Source organism: Budorcas taxicolor, chromosome 23, assembly GCF_023091745.1.
Source record: "Budorcas taxicolor isolate Tak-1 chromosome 23, Takin1.1, whole genome shotgun sequence".
NCBI classification, from domain to species: domain Eukaryota; kingdom Metazoa; phylum Chordata; class Mammalia; order Artiodactyla; family Bovidae; genus Budorcas; species Budorcas taxicolor.
Genome location: NC_068932.1, coordinates 34,396,733 through 34,417,358, shown reverse-complemented (window position 1 = coordinate 34,417,358; position 20,626 = coordinate 34,396,733). Strand labels below are relative to the sequence as shown.

The 20,626-nt window shown below is 41.4% G+C and overlaps 1 protein-coding gene across 3 annotated transcripts in view; it reads left to right on the top strand.

The window, feature by feature from the left end:
* The window catches only part of ABLIM1 (actin binding LIM protein 1), a 194,582-nt gene that overhangs the window by 36,263 nt on the left and 137,693 nt on the right, over window positions 1–20,626 (top strand). The window contains exon 1 of one of the 3 annotated variants that reach the window (XM_052660980.1): window positions 14,158–14,277. The exons of the other annotated variants lie outside the window; for them this stretch is intronic. The gene's annotated coding sequence lies outside the window, so the exon portion shown is untranslated. Of the gene's footprint in view, window positions 1–14,157; window positions 14,278–20,626 lie in introns of those variants that run through there. 3 annotated transcript variants of the gene reach the window in all.

Below are 20,626 nucleotides of genomic sequence, written 5' to 3'. Positions count from 1 at the left end.
GAGCATTTTTTTCAGGATAATGCCTTAGATCCATTTTTCTATCAGAATGTTCTAGAGCATTTAGAAAAGACCGGGGAACAAAGGATTGAGAAGGGCTGCCTAGCCAAATATTCTGTTTTTATTAAGCCTTTCCTGGACTATCCTGTATAAGATGTCAGCTTCTCTAGATATCACATCTCTTTCCACTGGATCTTTTTTCCGTAACATGTATTATTATTTAGCATATTTTATTCATGTGTCTCCCTCCTCCGCGAGAGAGTAAGCTCCCCTTGAGAGCAGGGATTTTTGTCTGTCTTGTTTATCACTGTGTACCTGGTACCTAAGACAATGCCTGATGCATTAGGTGCTCAATAAGGTGAAAGATGACTGCACAAATGAGTGAACAGTAGCCCTGTATTTCTTTGGAACGTGAATATTTGTAAGTGCTTCTAATGGCATAGCTAGCCACCAAGATTTATCAAGTGCTTACTATGATATATACCCTCACATGCTTACTAGACAGCACCATTATCGCTGAAAAGAGTGTAAATAAAGCTATCTGTCATTGATTACAGAGCGAGGCGTCTCTGCCTGGCAGATGGAACAGATAAGAGAACCTGTGCTAAAGGCTACTGTCAGGCAGCACTTGGGTGAGATATCACTGCTGTTTAGACCCTTATGCCAGTTTAGATCCTTAGCTTTCGCTTAACCCACTAGATATAACCCACTGCATGTGGGTTATTTGGGGTTCAGGTGGACATTGATAAAGCTCTAGTAAAATGGAGACAGTTTCTTATATTCCCTAAGTGCTGAGCTCCGGCTTTTAACATCTATTTAGAGACTCTGACTCATTTGGAAATTGAGTAGAAGGCAGAATAAACAGGATGCAAGAAAATGAGTCTGATACAAACGTACTCCCTTCTCACAACAAATGAGAAACCACTTTGATGTCATCTTTTGCTGATAAAAGAATAATCCTGTATAGCTTATCTTTTGAATTTTATGCCATGTTAAAGTGTTACCTAGTTAAATAAATATAATTTATATTTTTAAAAAAATATTTAAGATTTTGAATTCCAAAGTGAAATAGGATAAGGACTCAGAAATTCTTCAAAATATGCTGCTTCGCAGTTTTGACTTTTGTTGGGAGACGATTATCCATGGGTTTCGCATTAGTGTGGGCACTTTTTGTTCTGCATTATCTTTCAAGGATGTTTGTATAGTGAATATTCTCAAAAGACAGAAACAGCATTTCCCTCCGGACTAGAGGATGGATTTGTTCGCTGTCTGGTATAATAAAGATAATATCTGCCTCTGGAACAAAGGTTGGATTGATTTGTTCACAGCTCATTATGAAAGACTGGGGTTTTCTAAGCTTTAGGGTCCTTTTGTTGTTGTTTAGTTGCTCAGTCGTGTCTGACTCATTGTGACGCCATGGACTGCAGCACACCAGACCTCCCCGTCCTTCCCTATCTCCCAGAGTTTGCTTAAGCTCATGTCCATCGAGTCAATGATGCCGTCCAACCATCTCACCCTCTGTCACCCTCTTTTCTTCATGCCCTCAGTCTTCCCCATCATCAGGATCATTTCCAATGAGTGAACTCTTCGAATCAAGTGGCCAAGTATTGGAGCTTCAGCATTAGGCCTTCCAATGAATATTCAGGACTGATTTCCTTTAGGATGGACTGTTTGCATCTCTTTGAAGTCCAAGGGACTCTTCAAGAATCTTCTCCAGCACCACAGTTCAAAAGCATCAATTCTTCAGCACTCAGCCTTCTTTATAGTCCAACTCTCACATCCATACATGACTACTGGAAAAACCATAGCTTTGACTAGACGGACCTTTGTCAGCAAAATAATGTCTCTGCTTTTTAATATGCTGCCTAGGTTTGTCCTAGCTTTTCTTCCAAGTTGCAACTGTCTTTTAATTTCATGGCTGCAATCACCATCCACAGTGCTTTTGGAGCCCCCCAAAGTAAAGTCAGCAGCGGCCACAGGACTGGAAAAGGTCAGTTTTCATTCCAATCCCAAAGAAAGGCAATGCCAAAGAATGCTCAAACTACTGCACAATTGTACTCATCTCACATACTAGTAAAGTAATGCTCAAAATTCTTCAAGCCAGACTTCAGCAATACGTGAACCGTGAACTTCCTGATGTTCAAGCTGATTTTAGAAAAGGCAGAGGAACAAGAGATCAAATTGCCAACATCCACTAGATCATGGAAAAAGCAAGAGAGTTCCAGAAAAACATCTATTTCTGCTTTATTGACTATGCCAATGCCTTTGACTGTGTGGATCACAATACACTGTGGAAAATTTTGAAAGAGATGGGAATACCAGACCACCTGACCTGCCGCTTGAGAAATCTGTATGCAGGTCAGGAAGCAACAGTTAGAACTGGACATGGAACAACAGACCGGTTCCAAATAGGAAAAGGAGTACGTCAAGGCTGTGTATTGTCACCCTGCTTATTTATCTTATATGCAGAGTACATCATGAGAAACGCTGGACTGGAAGAAACACAAGCTAGAATCAAGCTTGCCGGGAGAAATATCAAATAACCTCACATATGCAGATGACACCACCCTTATGGCAGAAAGTGAAGAGGAACTAAAAAGCCTCTTGATGAAAGTGAAAGTGGAGAGTGAAAAAGTTGGCTTAAAGCTCAACATTCAGAAAACGAAGATCATGGCATCTGGTCCCATCACTTCATGGGAAATAGATGGGGAAATAGTAGAAACAGTGTCAGACTTTATTTTTTTGGGCTCCAAAATCACTGCAGATGGTGATTGCAGCCATGAAATTAAAAGACGATTACTCCTTGGAAGGCAAGTTATGACCAGCCTAGATAGCATATTCAAAGGCAGAGATTACTTTGCCGACTAAGGTCCATCTAGTCAAGGCTATGGTTTTTCCAGTAGTCATGTATGGATGTGAGAGTTGGACTGTGAAGAAGGCTGAGTGCTGAAGAATTGATGCATTTGAACTGTGGTGTTGGAGAAAACTCTTGAGAGTCCCTTGGACTGCAAGGAGATCCAACCAGTCCATTCTGAAGGAGATCAGCCCTGGGATTTCTTTGGAAGGAATGATGCTAAAGCTGAAACTCCAGTACTTTGGACACCTCATGCAAAGAGTTGACTCATTGGAAAAGACTCTGATGCTGGGAGGGATTGTGGGCAGGAGGAGAAGGGGACGACAGAGGATGAGATGGCTGGATGGCATCACTGACTCGATGGACGTGAGTCTGAGTGAACTCCGGGAGTTGGTGATGGACAGGGAGGCCTGGCATGCTGCAGTTCATGGGGTCACAAAGAGTCGGACACGACTGAGCAACTGAACTGAACTGAAAGTAAAGTCTGTCACTGTTTCCATTGTTTCCCCCTCCATTTGCCATGAAGTGATAGGACGAGATGCCATGATCTTACTTTTCTGAATGTTGAGTTTTAAGCCAACTTTTTCACTCTCCTCTTTCACTTTCATCAAGAGGCTCTTTAGTTCCTCTCTCCTTTCTGTCCCTCTTACCACCACAAGGGTGGTTTCATCTACATATCTGAGGTTGTTGATATTTCTCTCGGGGCAATCTTGATTCCAGCTTGTGTTTTGTCCAGTGCAGTGTTTCTCATGATGTACTCTGCATATAATTTAAATAAGCAGGGTGACAATATACAGCCTTGATATACTCCTTTCCCTATTTGGAACTAGTTTGTTGTTTCATATCCAGTTTTAGCTGTTGTTTCTTGACCTGCATACAGGTTTCTCAGGAGGCAGATAAGGTGGCCTGGTATTCCCATCTCTTTAAGAATTTTCCACAGTTTGTTGTGATCCACACAGTGAAAGGCTTTAGCGTAGTCAGGGTCCTTGCTGGGACACAAACCCCCTGCACATGGAGCATCCTGGTGAGCTGCTTCTCTTGCCTCTGAGCAATGTGGCATGGTCATGAGGAATGCATAACAAATATGCAGCTCATGTTGCCTGCCCTTAGTCAAAAGGTCGTTTGCTCTGACCCAGGAGTTTCATGTCTTCTGCCAGCGTCCATGAAACCAGGGCAGGCTAACTTGCCAGCTTGCAGGTAAAATCTCAAATTTTTTATAGTTCTTGAGAATTCTGAGTTTCATGTCCGTGAAAGCTTTTTTTAAAATATATTTTAAAAAATTTTATTTTTGTCTTCCTTGGGTCTTGGTTGCTGGGTGTGTGCTCTTTCTCTAATTGGGGCTAGTGGGGGCTACTCTCTGGTTGTGGCCCTAGGGCTTCTCCCTGAGGTGGCTTCTCTTTTTGTGGCTTGAGGGCTCTAGAGCTTGGACTCAGTAGCTCTGGCACACGGGCTTAGTTGCCCCGTGACATGCAGGATCCTTCCAGACCAGGTATTGAACCTGTGTCCCCTGCTCGATGGGCAGATTCTCAACCATTAGACCACCAGGGAAGTCCAATGATAGCTTATATTTCGAGAAAGGGAATGCTGAGTTTCACCTAGCTTAATGAAGGAAGAGCACATCTTCTAAAAAAAATGATTTATTTAGCAAAGGTTATGGGAATGTTTATATCATAGAGGAGGGGAGAAAACTGAAATGTTCCTCAATCATTTTTAAAGCAAGCATTGAACCTATCCTATTGCTGGTTCTTTTCACATCCTGACCCTGAAACCTTGAAGTGCCACATGCTCAGACCTCATCTGTGTGTCTGCTTTCTAGTGATTTCATCCAGTCTCACGGTTTAGAAGTACCATCTGTGCCCTGAAAATGACCAACTCCAAAGTTCTGCCCTGTGGTTCAAACTGGTGTCTTCAAAAGCCTGCTCAGCATCTCCGGTTGGTCTCTCAAACCTAACTAGTAATGGATTATTTGGTTACTAGCACCATCCCCATTCCTTCTCCAGTCTTTTCGTTTCAGCCATTGTCAAGACCTTCTTCCCAGTTGTGTGCATGCTAAGTTGCTTCAGTCCTGTCCAATTCTTTGTGACTTTATGGACTGTAGCCTGCCAGGCTCCTCTGTCCATGGGGATTCTCCAGGCAAGAATACTGGAGTGGGTTGCCATGCCCTCCTCCAGGGGATCTTCCCAGTTGCTTAGGCTGAGAACTTAAGAGTTATTTTGACTTCTGTTTTTCTTTCACATGGCACAAATATTCCACCAACAAATCCCTTCAGCCCTATCTTCATAGTATATAAAAAATCTGGCCATTTACACCATCCCAAAGATAATGCTCCTGCTCCAAGCTGCCACCACATCTTGCCTGGATTAATAATGGTGTCAGGCCTCCTGGCATCTGCCTTTACCCCTACTGCAGATTGTTCTTAATGCAGTAGCCAAGGTGATCTTTAAAAATAAAGCCAGATCCTGTCACCTTTTCCAAAGAATTCCTTCATCTTTCAGAATGAAGTCCAAAAACCTTAATGTGACCTCCAAAGCCCCTCCTCATCGTTACTCCTTGTCCTCATCTCCCACCACTTTCTCTCTGGCTCACTCTGCTGAGTGACCCTGGCCTGCTTGATCATTCCTAAACCGAGCATCCTTCGGACCTTTCCACTTACTGTTTCTTTTGCTTGATGAGCTTTTTATCTAGGTATATGCCTGGAGTCCTCCCCCACTTACTTGGGATCTCTTCTCAAATGTCGCTTATCATTGAGATCATCTTTGGCACTATCTGTCATGTATAGATGTGTGTATGTATATCTGTGTGTTAAGTATATATATATTTATATACAGTTTAAGTTCTGTAGTGTTTATTTGTGGCCTGTCTCCCTCTGCTAGGCACCAACAGGGTTTGTATAGCAGCCTTTAGAAAAAAACCTAGCTTACATTAAGCACTCAATAATAATTGTTGAAAGAGTGAATGAAATGTTTATCATTGATTGATACTAATTACAGATTATTATTTCCAAATTATTAAATCTGGGTCACCCAGATTTGACTTCAATCAATGTCTTTTTAAGTGTGGGAAGGAGAAAATTATTTTTGGTTCTCAGGCACAGCATTTCTCTCATACAGTGAAGAACTATTCTTTCTTCATTCCTTTTTGCAACCTTCTAATTTCATGAAGCGGAAGATCTTTATAACAAAGAGAGAATAGCTGTCAGCCCCAGGGCCTTGTTCAGGAAATGATATCAAAGCTCAAATTGAATTGCATTATTTAATTATTTACTTATATAGATACTTTATATAGAGGGGAAGTGGCCCTGGAAGTTTTGATTTATGGTTTTTGCCTTTGAAAATAATTATAGTTGTTAAGAGAGAGCTGATTTTTTTTAAAAGGCATGGGCTTATCTGGTGGCTCAGTGGTAAAGAACCGGATGCCAACGCAGGAGAAGCAGGTTCTATGCCTGAGTCAGGAAGATCCCCTAGAAAAGGAAATGGCAACCCACTCCAGTATTCTTGCCTGGGGAATCTCATGGACAGAAAGGGCCTGGCAGGCTACAATCTATGGGGTTGAGCAACCAAACAACAATTGCCATCATCACCTAAATCCTTCTGGAACACTGTTTTATCACAAGAGTCGGACATGACTTAGTGACTAAATAACAACAAAGGAAACAAAATAGATAGTTCAAAAACTACGACAAAAAAAAAAAAATAGTGAAGGTGGTAACATGAGTGAAATTGGAAAAGTTTGGGAAACACTTATTCTGGTAGTGGGCTTGGATTGCATCTGAAGTGATAGGGCTGTTTTTAGTGTGGTCTTGGGACTCAAATGTTATACCATATTATAATCATGCCATTTACTGAATAAGAAAAACTTGTTCAGTCACTAAGTCATGTCCAACTCTTTGCGACCTCATAGACTGCAGCACGCCAGGCTTCTCTGTCCTTTGCGATCTCCTGGAGTTTGCTCAGATTCATGTCCATTGAGTTGATGATGCTACCTAACCATCTCATCCTGTCACTCCCTTCTTCTTTTGCCTTCAAGAAGAAAAACTGCACTTAGGTAAATGTACTTCAGCTTTTAAACTTCTATGGTGAGATTTGCCTGCCACTAATTAGATTCAATTAGTAAATTTTGGTTGCAGTTTGAAAAGTATCCTGTAAGAATTGACTCTACCTTGGTCATTTCTTTTTCTTTGATTTAATCTGAGAGGGAATTTGATAGTGTCTAGAAAGGTACTGGGCTTCCTTGGTGGCTCAGACAGTAAAGAATCTGCCTGCAATGCAAGAGACCTGAGTTCAGTCTCTGAGTTGAGAAGATCCCCTGGAGGATAGCATGGCAACCCAGTCCAGCATTCTTGCCTGGAGATCCCCATGGACAGAGGAGCCTCTTGGGCTACAGTCCTTGGGGTCTCAAAGAGTCAGACATAACTAAGCAACTAACCACACACACCAAAGTGGTATTATCTACTGAGTGAAAGCTAGAGGGAAAAAGTAGGATTCCTTTTGGAATTCTTCTTTGGTTGATAAGATCAACCAATTCCCAAATGAGATAAGTACCCTGAAACCTTCTAATCCACCTTAAACCCAGGCAGAGAGATTTGAGTCATCTTTCTCCATGATGGAAGTGACATTTGTGAGGTGGCATTCTGGCATTGGCATTCAAATTTGTCCTTAGCCCTTCCCTGTAGGTCCCCACTGGGTTCCCATCATCTGCCTTGAATAGCCCGTGCAGGGCAACTGAGTGGGTCCTACTTTCCCTCCAGGAAAGAGTGTTTACACTGGACCTAAGAGCCAGTAATTGCTTTTCTGCTGTGCCTGGAAGCTTCTAAAACTCGGAGATTCTCTTTATTCATTGAACCTTTAGTAAGAAGTAGGGAGAATCTCCTGTGATGTATTAATTATCAGGAGATATGTGTATAGTACGCAGCTACCTGGAGAGGCATTAAACTTATAAAAGCATTTAGGGCAGAGTTGATTAAGTGTGGTCCAAGAAGCACCTACCAGAGTAGCTCTGATGCTGGTGAATGATTCCGTTTCTTGGTCTCACCCTGGTCTCCCTGATCAGCATGTTGGTGATCAGGGTCTAGCATTTTCAACCAGCTCACCAAATTTGATGACCACTGCTCTGCTGCACATGGGCTTGGAATTGGGGGTGTGATGATGGGCGGGGGCAGGAGTATATTAGTAGCCTGTTGGGAACCATCCAGATAATGATTCTTTGGTCATGGTCCTTCACAGCCGATGAAGTTCCCAGGAATTGGGCTTTTCTTTAGAGCAGCTTCATTAAATATAGAATTTAGGTAGGAAGTGCTCCACTAAAAAGTAGATATAAAATTTTATGTTCTCAACGTACCTGACTGGTAATATGGAGATGGAAAAAGTCATGATATTGAGATATGTCTTAGAAATTCTGAATGGGGCAAAAGAAGCAAGGGTCTAGAATTCCCTGTTGCACAGTTTGTCAGCATCCACAAGTGCAAAGCATAAGGCTGAAGTCAAATGGTTATGAATGATGAAAACCTTGGCTAACCTATAGGGTGTACTATAAATTCTGAGGATAAATGGTAACATTTGTTTATTCAACAAATATTTGTGGGGGGCGTACCGCAAAAAGAGAGAGGCCGTGGAACTTCCCTCAGCAAGGCCGAGGGGTCCCCAGGAGAGGTGAGCCTGCTGGACAGCCCCCCGGCGAGCGAGAGACAATCAGACGCGACAGGGGTTCTGTCTGAGCAGTTCCGCTTTATTGTCATAAGCTCTTGGTTTATAAAGGCAAGCAGGGGGGGGGTTTTGCGAGGGACTTTCCATAGTTCTACCAATCAAGTTAAAGGTCAGATTACCATGCGCTTACATCATGACAGGGGTCTATGGTGATCACGCATTGCCCACGAGCATGGAAATCAAGAGGGCCAATCAAAAATTTTGACAAACACTACAGACCATGCCTTCACGCCTTCCTGTAGGCGCCATCTTAGCTTCTAACCGCAATGCGTGTGTTTTCTTTAAGCCCAAGCTTAGCATGTTACTCTTATGCCCATAGAGGTTTCTCCACTTGGGGCCCCACAGATATTTTTTTTCAAGTGCCATGGTGCTCAAGAATAAGTCATACACAATCAAGCTATATGTATAAGTTAGAGATGATCTCTGCCTTCATAGAGATATATCATAGACTGTTTGCTTGTGTTCCCCCCAAATTCATATTTTGAAACCTAATCCCTAATGGTATTAGGAAGTATGGCCTTTGGGAGGTGATATTAAAGAACTAGATCTGATAGAGAGCCTGATCAACTATGGATGGAGGTTCGTGACATTGTACAGGAGACAGGGATCAAGACCATCCCCATGGAAAAGAAATGCAAAAAAGCAAAATGGCTGTCTGAGGAGGCCTTACAAATAGCTGTGAAAAGAAGAGAAGCAAAAGCAAAGGAGAAAAGGAAAGATATAAGCATATGAATGCAGAGTTCCAAAGAATAGCAAGGAGAGATAAGAAAGCCTTCCTCCGTGATCAATGCAAAGAAATAGAGGAAAACAACAGAATGGGAAAGACTAGAGATCTCTTCAAGAAAATTAGAGATACTAAGGGAACATTTCATGCAAAGATGGGCTTGATAAAGGACAGAAATGGTATGGACCTAACAGAAGCAGAAGATATTAAGAAGAGGTGGCAAGAATAAACAGAACTGTACAAAAAAGATCTTCACGACCCAGATAATCACAATGGTGTGATCACTCACCTAGAGCCAGACATCCTGGAATGTGAAGTCAAGTGGGCCTTAGAAAGCATCACTATGAACAAAGCTAGTGGAGGTGATGGAATTCTAGTTGAGCTATTTCAAATCCTGAAAGATGATGCTGTGAAAGTGCTACACTCAATAGGCCAGCAAACTTGGAAAACTCAGCAGTGGCCACAGGACTGGAAAAGGTCAGTTTTCATTCCAATTCCAAAGAAAGGCAATGTCAAAGAATGCTCAAACTACTGCACAATTGCTCTTATCTCACATGCTAGTAAAGTAATGCTCAAAATTCTCCAAGCCAGGCTTCAACAATACGTGAACCGTGAACTTCAGATGTTCATGCTGGTTTTAGAAAAGGCAGAGGAACCAGAGATCAAATTGCCAACATCCACTGGATCATGGAAAAAGCAAGAGAGTTCCAGAAAAACATCTATTTCTGCTTTATTGACTATGCCAAAGCCTTTGACTGTGTGGATCACATTAAACTGTGGAAAATTCTTCAAGAGATGGGAATACCAGACCACCTGACCTGCCTCTTGAGAAACCTATATGCAAGTCAGGAAGCAACAGTTAGAACTGGACATGGAACAACAGACTGGTTCCAAATAGGAAAAGGAGTACGTCAAGACTGTCTATTGTCACCCTGCTTATTTAACTTCTATGCAGAGTACATCATGAGAAATGCTGGACTGGAAGAAGCACAAGCTGGAATCGAGATTGCTGGGAGAAATATCAATAACCTCAGATATGCAGATGACACCACCCTTATGGCAGAGAGTGAAGAGGAACTAAAAAGCCTCTTGATGAAAGTGAAAGTGGAGAGTGAAAAAGTTGGCTTAAAGCTCAACATTCAGAAAACGAAGATCATGGCATTTGGTCCCATCACTTCATGCTAAATAGATGGGGAAACAGTGGAAACAGTGTCAGACTTTATTTTTTTGGGCTCCAAAATCACTGCAGATGGTGACTGTAGCCATGAAATTAAAAGACACCAACTCCTTGGAAGGCAAGTTATGACCAACCTAGATAGCATATTGAAAAGCAGAGATATTACTTTGCCAACAATGGTCCATCTAGTCAAGGCTATGGTTTTTCCAGTAGTCATGTATGGATGTGAGAGTTGGACTGTGAACAAAGCTGAGCGCTGAAGAATTGATGCTTTTGAACCGTGGTGTTGGAGAAGACTCTTGAGATTCCCTTGGACTGCAAGAAGATCCAACCAGTCCATTCTGAAGGAGACCAGTACTGGGTGTTCATTGGAAGGACTGATGCTAAAGTTGAAACTCCAATACTTTGGCCACCTCATGCGAAGAGTTGACTCATTGGAAAAGACTCTGATGCTGGGAGGGATTGTGGGCAGGAGGAGAAGGGGACGACAGAGGATGAAATGGCTGGATGGCATTACTGACTCGATGGACATGAGTTTGAGTGACTCTGGGAGTTGGTGATGGACAGGGAGGCCTGGTGTGCTGTGATTCATTGGGTCGCAAAGAGTCAGACACGACTGAATGACTGAAGCAAACTGATATCATGAGGGTGGAGGCCTTGTGAATGGGGTTAGTGTCTTTTTAAGAGACCCCAAAAGTTCCCTCATCCCTTGTGCCACGAGAACCCAGTGAGAAGACTGCTGTCTGAACCAAGAAGCAGGCTCTCACCAGACACTGAATCAGCTGGCAACTTCACCTTAGACTTCACAATCTCTAGAACTGTGAAAAATAAATTTCTATTGTTTATAAACCACCCAGTCTGTGGTATTTTGTTACAGCAACCTGAAGGCATTAAGACAGGATATTAATCAGACACTGAAATAATCATAAAACTATGACTTACCAACTGTCATTGGTGTAATACAGAGAAAATAAAAAGATCCGCCCCAGTGAAAATAAGCTTGTAACAGAAGGATCTATCTGTGTGTTTGTGGTGGGGAGATGGACAGGTGGTCAGGAAATTATTCCCTACCCCACCTCCACCTCTCTGGGAAGGGAGGGCAGCTCAAACTTCTCTTCTAGTCTGTAAAGGATGAAAATATAATAACTACTTAATTTCTCCTTGTACGAAAAGTCAACTAAATGGACTTCATTATTCCTAAGAGCAGATTTGAATTCTTTTCTTACTAAAAGTCACTTAATGTTTTTGCATAAATCAACCTGGGAATATGGACAATTGATGACCTTCAAATGTTTACCATGTGAAATGTTGATAGAGCATCTGTCATCTCTCCATTCACCATGGTGGGCTGTGGAGGCTGGAAAGATATGTGTTTATAACGTGGTATCTACCCCTGAAGAGCATGTGGTCTGCTGGCAAGCATGCGCTTACAGGAGGAGCCACGGCTAGTAGCAGGACAGGTGTAGAAAGTGGTCCAGAGCACAGGTGCAGCGAGTCTGAGGCTGCAGAGAACACGTAGAGCTGAATGGCCTGGGGATGTTACCAAGAAGGGGGCAAGGTATGATAAAGCACAGATGCTCAATAAAAACATCATAAACCTTCCCAGGACTGAAAAGAGGATGCTAGTTGTGGTCAGGGGTCGGGGCTGCCTTATTCAAAGCGGTAGAGACAGGGATGTAGCTGGAGTTGACACTGGCCTTCATTTGGGCAAGCAAGTTTCCTGCCAGAAATGAGTGGAGTGGTAACATTCCTATTGTCATTTGAAAGATGGCATTTTAAACATTGATTAGAGTAACTTAATTTCATTTCAAAAATGGCACTAGAGTTATATGTTATTTATAGCCACATAGTTTTAGAAAGATTCCTGAACATTGGATAATGTCTGTAGAAGTTTAAAAAAATCAGATCATGTGAGCTCATCTCTCCAAATAGCATTGGCAGAAATCCTTGTACAGAATTATGTCTTAATAGAGACTGTTGCCACTTTGCAATGTGAGTCTTAACTGTGTGTTAGACTGTAATAGTTAGAGGGTGTCAAAAATGCTATCTTTTGAAAGCTTCTAAAAGTCCATTATCCTCTGTAACGTTCAATGCATGAAGGTAGCCCATGAATATCAAAATTATTTTTCATGTTTATCTAAAACTATTAGAAAATTCAGGTTACAGCTTCTACTTATGCCAGTGAATTACAATGTACCTTTCAAGAGTTAAAGATTGGGTTCAGTGAAAGGGCTTGGGAAAAAGCATACCAGTTTTGTCATCCTAGGGTTTATAGAATGTTTACTAGATCAGGATCATTCTACATAGAATATGTGTATTTATAAAATGCAAAGATTTTGTGGAGTAAAATGAATGAAAATTGAGGGGTGGGTGAATTTAATATACAGATTAAGAGTTTTCTGTGTTTAGATAGTTTTTTTAAAGTAAAATTGTATTATATAATGTATATGCTATAAGAACTAACTCTTTATGTTTATATCTTATTTCCAAAATGGAACTTTAGGTGTTGGTAAAATAATAAATTTGATGCTTTTTTTCATTGCACTGTAATCCCTGTGATTTGATGTAGGTGTACAGGTCAGGAAAGTCACATTATCACCTTGTCTGTATTCAAAAGGATAAGTCCCCTTCTGTCCTAAATGGGAAAGCCATTTATTCTACCATAAATAGCTTCCCTGGTGGCTCAAACGGTAAAAAACAAACAAACAAACAAACAAAAAAACCCACAAAAACACAAAACTGCCTGCAATGCAGGAGATCCAGGTTCAATGCCTGGGTCAGGAAGATCCCCTGGAGAAGAGCATGGCAACCCACTCCAGTATTCTTGCCTGGGGAACTCTGTGGACAGAGGAGCCTGGCAGGCTACAGTCCATGGGGTTGCAAAGAGTCAGACATGCAAAGAGCAACTAATATCTCACCTCACCTGCCATAAATATTTTTAATCATAGATGTAAGATAGTGTCTTTCAGGAGCTTGTTCTCATTTGTAATCACCTCTATAGTGATAGCTATAAGCTTATCTAACCTACATCTCTTGATACATGTAAAGCAAACATTCCCCATTTCTCCTTTAGATGGAAAAGAGCTGATTATTGATTTCCTTAAAATAACCTGCCATACACTTAAAGGCCGTTATTACCCTGCCCTGTTTTTCTTTGGTATAATCCCAATTCCATCTACTTTTTTCCCCACTCAGATGTTCTCTCTTAGAGACAGGATTACTCTTGTTGCTACCCTGTAATCTCATTCTAGTTTCCTGTCATGCACCTCAAATCATGGAGCACTTAACCAGTTGCAGTCTTATTCTCTGTGATCAAGACCTTTTTGGTTATTACTGAGCACAAAGCAGAGCATAGTCTGACCCTACACTTGCGAATTAAAATGATCTCTAGAGTTGTTGAGTTGTAGTCAATTTCAGTTGTGAAGGAAGAGTCTCAGGAGACTGAAGAAGTTGAGAGAGGGTGGAGTTGCTACCTTGGCACCGCTATCTTGATGCCAACTAGGTACTTTCAGAAGCAAAGGCAGGATTACTGGCTCTCTTTATTCTGTGCCAGAACAACTTGGCTCCACCCACACAGTCCGGATGCCAGCCTGGTTTAAAGCGGTATGAATAGGTGGAAAGGGACAATAATAAGTTTCCATCTCTCTAAGTATCATGATAAGAAGTGGGTTTTGCCTTCAATAAGTTTGCGACTGAGATAAGGAGAAAATCCTGGTGGCAGTATAAAGTAACACAGATTAAGAATCAAATGTTAATCATTGTTCAGAGCCTTGAGAAAGCAGAGCCAGACAGGACTGGAAGAAGCCAGCAGCTTCATCACAAGGTAGAACCTGAGTGGGGCCAAGGAGGCTGGTTGGGGTTGTCAAGGGCATTGGCAGGAGGTGGGAGGAGGTGTCTATCAGGCATGGGGGATGGGAGGGTCAGTTTGGCTGGAATAAAGCACTGATGGTCAGGAAGAGTCAGATGAATGTTTGGTAGATGCCAGAACCTTCAATGCAAGATCAAAGTGTTTGCAGAGTGAAGAAGGAGGGCATTTACCATGTTAATTTAGAGGATGTGAGCAGGATAGATTGAGTGGGAGAAGCCAGATGCTAATTACTTATTGTGGTTGCTGGTAAAAATAGCAATGCATCCTTACCTTTTTCTATTTCCTAGAGGGTCAGCTTATAGACACACAGAACTCTCACTGAGGCTGTGTCCTTGGGGTCTGGGAGCTTGTAAAAGGCAAAGATTCATGACCCAACTTTTTCTGGGGACTGAAACAGGGAAAGGGAAAGGACAGAATATACCTGAAAATTTACCTGTGGGCCCAGAATTCCAATGGGTGGCTTACTTGAGGTAGTTTTACCCGGGATAAGCAAGGCCCTATTAAATCTGGCCAGCCTTTCATTTCTTCCTTGTGTACATTTTCAGCGTTTATACATGGTACTTCCTGCTTATTAAGTAATCTATGCTATCAGAGAAGACTTTGATACTTGTTCTGTGTTACGGACCCAAACAAAAACATAATACATTGAGTGAGAGGTATTATTCTGGATGATATCTTTGTTACTTGAGCTGGTTATAATTAATGTCATTTGCACATGAATTTCTATGACAAGCATTAAAAATGAACTTACTATGTAGTTGAAGATTTTATTAATAAAAGAGGGTCCTATTGATTCCTTTTCAATCAAATCTCTTTTGTTATTATTGTAAATTCAAGCTCTGAATTAATACCACACCTCAAATGCCTGACCTTGGGGTCTCATTTTGTCATTTAGTTGGACTCCTAACTTTTTTCCCAGGAAAATCATAGATTTTGAGGCACATTTAGAAATGAGTGTGAAAAGCTCTTTAAATATGTTTTGAGGCTTAGTATTTGCTTCCAGGATGATGCATTAGCTAATAGTTATTTTTGGTGGAAGCTGCCCCCTCTTATTATTGTTTATGAGTCTCTGTTCAGCTATTTTGAGCTCTGGGCTACAGCATGTCATACTTTGGAGCTACAGTGCATGGTACTTTCAAACACACTGCTCTGGATTTCAGGGCAAAGTCTGATTCAGTGAGACCCCACACTGTAAGGTAACATTGGAGGTGGCTTGAGAGGATGCTATGTCAAAGTCTGCCTTTGGATTTTCTATGAAGAAAGGGTTTGAGGAGATGAATAGAATAACATCTTAGGTGAAATAATCTTTTTAAAAAATTTAGCTTGAGTAGAAGATGGAGGAAGAGTATGGTGCAAATCCACCCATGAGGAGTTTGAGAATTCCGTACCCTGTGTCTATCCCACCCCCCTGCTCCTGCACAGGGCAGCCTAGGAGGAGGCAGTGCTGGTCCAGGGGAGGCAGAGAAGGGTTTTCACCTGTAAAGTAGAACTTCTAGAGCACAGAGCCCTTTTAGGATGTGGAGAAAGGGAACCTTTGTACACTGTTGATGGGAATGTAAATTGTGTGACTACTATGGAAAATAATATGGAGATTCCTCAAAAAATTAACAATAGATCTACCATACAATCCAGTAATCCTATTCCTGGGTATTTATCTGAAGAAACCAACACATTAATTAGAAAAGATACATGAACTCATAACTGAATTACTTTGCTGTATAGCAATAATTAATACAATGTTGTAAATCAACTATACTTCAATTAAAAAAAGAAAAGATACATGTACCCCTTTCATTGCAGCAGCACTTACAGTAGCCAAGATATAGAAGTAACCTAAATGCCCATTAATAGATAAATGGGTAAGGAAGGTGTGGTACATATATGTACAGTGGAATATTACTTGGCCATAAAAAGACTGAAATCTTGCCATTTGCGACAATGTGGATGGACTTTGAGAGCATTATGCTAAGCAAAATAAGTCAGAGAAAACAAATATTGTATGACTCCACTTTTACATGGAATCTAAAAACAAAACAAATGAACAAATAGCAGATAACAAAACAGAAACAGTCATAAATAGATACGGAGAACAAACAGGTGGTTGCTAGCGGGGAGGGTTGAAGGGGAGAAGATAAATAGGTGAAGGAGACTGAGTTACAAACTTTCAGTTGCAAAATAAATGAGTCACCAGTATGAAATGTACAGTGTGGGGAATATAGTCAAAAATTATGTAATATGTTTGTGTGGTGACAGATTGTAACTAGACTTATTGTGATGATTGTTTTGAAATGTATAGAAATATCGAATCACAGTGTTGTGTACCAGGAACTAAGATAGTGCTGTAAGTCTGTTGTGCTTCAGAAACAAACACATTCATAGAGAAAGAGATGAGGTTTGTGATTACCAGAGGGGAGGGGAGGGGTGGGGGGGAATTGGACGAAGGCACCCGAAAGGTACAGCCTCTCAGATATAAGACAAATATTAGTGATGCAATGTACATGCGTGCATGCACGCTCAGTGACTAAGTCATGTCCAACTCTGTGTGACCCCATGGAATATAGCCCACCAAGCTCCTCTGTCCATGGGATTTCCCAGGCAAGAATGCTGGAGTGGGTTGCCATTTCCTTCTCCAGGGGATCTTCCCGATCCAGGGATCAAACCCACATCTCCTGCATTAGCAGGTGGATCTTTACTGCTGAATAACAAGGGAAGCCCAGTGATGTAATATAACATGATAAATATAATCAACATGGCAGTGTGTTGTATATGAAAGTTGTTAAAAGAGTAAAGAGTTCTCATCGCAAGAAAAAAATGTCTTTCTTTAGTTTTATATCTATATAAGAGATAGGATGTTCACTAAACTTATTGTGATAGACATTTCATGATGTATGTCAGTCAAATCACTATGCTGTACACCTTAAACTTATATGGTGGAGTGTGTGAATTGTATCAATAAAACTGAAATAAAAAATAAAAAAAGATAATGTAAAAAATAAGAAAGAAGAGAGAGAGAGAGAGGGAAGGGGGGAGGAAGGAAGGCAGGGGCAGAAAGCACATGGTCCTTAATCCCTGAAATGAGTGGGTGAAACCCAGGTCCTGCCATGCAGGGCCTCCACTTCCCTGGGGCAGATTCAGAAGAGCTGTGATGAGCTGACGGGCTGGCAAAGTGCCAAACCACAAAGCCAGCTCCTGCCCTAGAAAAGACAAGAAAGAACCCACCTTAGGCTCCTGGCCCCCAGCAAGAATTCTTAACGTTGCTCAAAGCTAAATTGGAAGTGTTGATTTGACGTCCCTCCCTCTCTCATTCTGATGAATTCATTAAAACCACAATGAGACCAGCAGAGATGCCCAATCTCCTGATCTAGATGAAGAAGATGTCTCGTGTTTCACCTCCAAGCAACCTTTGGTCGGAGTTTGAAGTATTACCTATGCTCCTAAATTTCTGGCAGTATGAACTAGCTGACAGATGGAATGTCTCTTAAATGAGTTTTGTTGCAACCTAAAATGTAACTTCTGTTTTTAGAAAGTTGAAGAAATAATTGCTACTACAACCCTATTCCTGCCACTAAAATACGACACTGTTTTCCCCCTTAATCTGACACCTCCGTGCTCGGTGCGCTTCCTGTTCTGTGGTATTTTTACAACACAGGCAAGCTCCTGTTAAGTTTTTTTTAAACATATAAGATTTTAAAATGTGCTGTTATTAATTTCACAACTTTTATATTAAATTGCTTTGATGTACATGTTCCTAGTTACTGGTATTCATTGCTATGTAGAGAATGAATTCAAGAGTGTAACTTTTACAAGACTATGACTGTTTGTGGCTGTGCTTTAGTGATAACAGAGGAGGCAAGATTCAGGCAGGCCTTGAGTGGGACATGTTTTAAATAATTGATCATCAAGAAGAAAGCAATTAATTCTCTTTCACTGGCAGCTCTTTTTTTTTTTTTTAATGAAAGGAATCTATTCTTTTCCCTGGGCATATGTTAACTTTTAATCAAAGGAGAGACAAATAGAGATCCAAAGGTAAAAACCTAAAGATAGCCTACTGAAGTTTGACCTAATTGGGACTGTGTGGTCATTTGAGTGGGAAGTTTTGAAGTTTTGCTTTGTGCCACCAGTTAAAAGTATTTGCTAAGTCATTAATATAAACAGATTGAACTATAAAAACTTTTTTTTAACAGTGACTTCTATTTTTAAACTCTAGTTTAAAAATTTTTTTTTAATTTATTTTTGGCCATGCTGGGTCATCACTGCTGCGTGGGCTAATAGTTGAGGTGCTCAGGTTTCTCATTGCAGTGTCTTCTCTTGTTGAGGAGCGCGGGCTCTAGGGCGTGCAGGCTTTAGCAGCTGAGGTTCCCAGTCTCAACAACTGAGGCACATGGGCTTAGTTGCTCCTCAACATGTGGAATCCTCCTGGATCAGGGATCGAACCCATGTCTCTTGCATTAGCAGGAGAATTCTTTACCACTGAGCCACCAGGGAAGCACCCCTCCCACCTTTAAAAATTTTTATATAATTTACCTTCAGATATTTTTGGTTAATTTTTGGTTTTCATTTTTGGTTAATGACACTTTGTGAAAGTGTTATTTTCAAAAAGTTAAATATATGACTCTCACACCAATATAGAACGAAGATTAACCAGAGGTTTAGTCAACTCCCACCAGGGAAGTCCAATGAGGGAACTAGTAGAATGTAAAGCCAGCTCAAAGGAGAACCAGAGGAATGGGTTTAAAGGTGTTCAAGAACGGATGTCAGGGACTTCTCTAGCGATCCAGTGATTAAAGATCTGTGCTTCCAATGCAGGGTACGTGGGTTCGATCCCTGGGGGAACTAAGATCCCATATGCCGTGCAATGAGGCCAAAAGAGAAAAGAAAAAGAGGATGTAGGATAAGGCGCCCTGGTTAAATATAAAACTGATTAGCCGTCTAACAGGGAACGGGATCGTAAACCTGGACCGAAATCATCTGCACATCTACTGGACAAGAACCTACAAGTCAGAGTTAACTTTCAAAGTCTGGGCTTTTAATTAGCAGTAAAATGAAAGTGAAAGTCACTCAGTCATGTCCGACTCTTTTCGACCCCGTGGACTATACAGTCCATGAAATTCTCCAGGCCAGAATACTGGAGTGGGTAGCCTCTCCCTCCTCCAGGGCATCTTTCCAACCCATGGATTGAACCCAGGTAAAGATCTTGTCAAACACAGATCCAGTGCCTTGGGTCATGAAATAATTCTGTGTGAGCTGTTAAAATTCCAGCATGACACTGGAGAAACTGCTTCTTTCCTTCACCTTTCGGACATGTTTTTGATAATTTTTCTTCAGTTCAGTTCAGTTCAGTTGCTCAGTCGTGTCCAACTCTTTGCGACCCCATGAATTGCAGCAAGCCAGGCCTCCCTGTCCATCACCAACTCCCGGAGTTCACTCAGACTCGCGTCCATCGAGTCTGTGATGCCATCCAGCCATCTCATCCTCTGTCGGCCCCTTCTCCTCCTGCCCCTAGTCCCTCCCAGCATCAAAGTCTTTTCCAATGAGTCAACTCTTCGCATGAGGTGGCCAAAGTACTGGAGTTTCAGCTTTAGCATCATTCCTTCCAAAGAAATCCCAGGGCTGATCTCCTTCAGAATGGACTGGTTGGATCTCCTTGCAGTCCAAGGGACTCTCAAGAGTCTTCTCCAACACCACAGTTCAAAAGCATCAATTCTTCAGCGCTCAGCCTTCTTCACAGTCCAACTCTCACATGCATACATGACCACTGGAAAAACCATAGCCTTGACTAGACGGACTTTAGTTGGCAAAGTAATGTCTCTGCTTTTTGAATTTTTCTTAGCATATTATAAAGTGAGTTTCTCCTTATATGGGACACCAAGGGCAGTCAAATTCATAGAGATAGAAGCTAGAGTGGCAGTTTCCAGGGGACTGGGAGAGGGAGGGAGAATAGGGAGTTACTGTTCTATGGGTCTAGAGTTTCAGTTTTGCAGGATGAAAGATGTCATGTGGATACATGGGGATGATGGCTGCACAGCTAGGTGAATGTGCTGAATTTCACTTGAACTGTATACTTAAAAATGGTTAAGATGGTCCATTCTATGTTATGTGTGTTTAGCAAAATTAAATAATTTTTAAAAGTGAGCTGACACGTAGGTATGTGAATAAAAAGTGAATAGTTATTCATCCTGCTGAGATAACCCATTAACAATCCTATGTTTGTGTTAATTCACTTTTCCTTGCTTGTAAAAACATAAGTAGGCTTTTGAAAAATGGGATTGTTGAAGTTCTTTGTGAAATTTTCTCTTTTAACAAT